This window comes from Octopus bimaculoides, chromosome 5 (genome assembly GCF_001194135.2).
Source record: "Octopus bimaculoides isolate UCB-OBI-ISO-001 chromosome 5, ASM119413v2, whole genome shotgun sequence".
Lineage (NCBI taxonomy): Eukaryota > Metazoa > Mollusca > Cephalopoda > Octopoda > Octopodidae > Octopus > Octopus bimaculoides.
The window spans coordinates 45,727,106-45,729,605 of NC_068985.1; the positions used below are offsets into that span (position 1 = coordinate 45,727,106).

General features: G+C 41.4%; 1 protein-coding gene across 2 annotated transcripts in view; it reads left to right on the plus strand.

Moving 5' to 3' along the window:
- LOC106879078 (E3 ubiquitin-protein ligase PDZRN3-B) overlaps positions 1-2,500 on the plus strand; it is a 768,027-nt gene that overhangs the window by 1,325 nt on the left and 764,202 nt on the right. The window lies entirely within an intron of this gene.

Below are 2,500 nucleotides of genomic sequence, written 5' to 3' on the forward strand. Positions count from 1 at the left end.
TGTGTGTGTGTGTGTGTGTGTGTGTGTGTGTGTGTGTGTGTGTGTGTGTGTGTGTGTGTGTTGTTTCTATGTCAAGTTATTTATAGAAGAAGAAAAAAAACAATTTAACGCATTAAACTGAAGAATTACGCAATACATTTCAGCAGAGTAACACGTTTATTTACGATGTTTAGAAGACAGTTGACAGTGACTTCGAAACTTAGACTCGCTTGTTTTCATCGGACAGTCCGACGGAAGCAAGTGAAACGAACACTTCGAAGTCACTGTCGCTCTCTTCTTGTAAAAGTTTAATAAATAGATATTGTTGTTGTTGTTATTGTTGTTGTTGTTGTTATTGTTATTGTTGTTGTTGTTGCTGTTGTTCGTCTGAAGTGCTGTCCAGTACATTAATGTCCGGTGCACTGCTGCAGCGTTAAACCTCGTCCTAAGTTCCTGATTTCAAATCCCATGTGAGGGTCTCCAATTTACTTTCCGACCTTCCGAGCGTCATTAAAATAAGTACCTGTCATATACTGTGCTCAATTTAACCAGTCATACTCCACCCTAAAATAGAGTGTGACCACATACCCATGTTAGACTTCATTCGAAGCGGGCCGTAAATCTTCATGGCAACCCTATGGTTTACTCTTATTAGGGTGGAATTTTTTTCTTGTTTTTTTCTTTATTATTATTTGAAAGGTGGGTGGATGGGACGAGGATGACCCGAGTGTCATTCCCCCACCCCTTAATTGAGTATTTTGTTTGTTAATTTTTTATTTCTCTTTGCAAATTGTTACTCTTTCATTGTTTACACGTTTTTATGTAAAACCCACTCTTTTGCTGTTTTCGTATTATCCTGAATATTTTTGCGGCCAATAAAGAAAGAATTGTCATTATTTATCGTTATTTATTTATTATTATTTTATTGTTCTTATTAATATCACTAGAGGCGCAATGGCACAGTGGTTAGGACAGCGGACTCGTGGTCATAGGATCGCGTTGTGAGTGTTTATTGAGCGAAAACACCTAAAGCTCCACGAGGCTCCGGCAGGGGATGGTGGCGAACCCTGCTGTACTCTTTCACCACAACTTTCTCTCACTCTTACTTCCTGTTTCTGTTGTGCCTGTAATTCAAAGGGTCAGCCTTGTCACACTGTGTCACGATGAATATCCCTGAGAACAACGTTAAGGGTACACGTGTCTGTGGAGTGCTCAGCCACTTGCACGTTAATTTCACGAGCAGGCTGTTCCGTTGATCGGATCAATTGGAACCCTGGACGTCGTAAGCGACGGAGTGCCAACAACATTAATATCACTATAGTACTCGATATAAAGTTCCACACGCGCGCTCGCGCGTATTGTATTCCCTTCTTGAAATGTATCCAGCATTTCGGCCCTTGTGGCAAATCTCAGATAGTATTATTGTTGCTGTAAAGTCAAAGTCAGAGGCATGACTGAGCATAATAATAACTATTCAGTCTCGTCGTCTTTGCATTCGGGGTTCAAATCTGACCGACACCAAAATTGTCACTCATCCGACCGCGGGTCAGAGAGTTGTGATGTGTTTACTCCAGCAGGTACCAGTCATATATTAAAGAAGGGCCATTATTTTCATGTTGTAATCCCCTCCAATAACAAACCTGTGACCCCATGTTACTATACCAACCTGTTATTGTTGTCGATATTGTTGGGGGTTGTTGTTTAGCCTATGGTCGGCCTTGGTCAAGTAAACTTATAATCACAGGTATACCTGTAGTTACTGTTACTTTTTATTAAAGCGATGAGTTGGCAGAATCGTTAGCACGCCGGGCGAATTGCCTAGCTGAATATCGTCCGTCTTTAGGTTCTGAGTTCAAATTCCATCGAGGTCAACTTTACCTTTTATTCTTTCAGGGTCGATTCCCCCGAATTTCAGGCCTAGTTTCTGTCATTTTCATTGTTATTGGTTTTTCTTTAACCCCACTTCGGCCCTGATCAAGTCAAGCCGACCTGTGATCACAAGTGTTCTTGTTAGGATCATCAACCCATCATTCAACACCTCCACCCCATACACTACACACTCACTGGACCGAGGACCACTATATCCAAAACGGTATGGTATGTGATTTGAGGTTTGTTTTGACTGCTATTTCTAGCTGGTCATCGACTTCATGCCTTCGAGGTTACAGCAGTAATGACTGGAACTACAGAACGCTGAACTACTCAACATTATACAGTTCCGTCTCACTAAGTTCAGGGTTCGAATCCTTTTGAGTTTCACCGTAACACTCAAGGCCCGGGTAGATGACACCACTTTCAGTATGGTAGCCTTCTAAAAAAGTCGTCAGTGTTGTTATTTTTTAACCCTAGGTCACCTCCCACCCGAGAAGATTTAAGATTTAAGATTTATGATCAAACACCATCCCACGTTTTTTCGTGTTTTTTTTTTTGTACGAACACAAGTGTCTGCGACATTACCTGATCCATGCTCTTCTTTCATAAGGCAGTGTTGAGCAATTTTGAGGGTGATTTGGCTGCTACT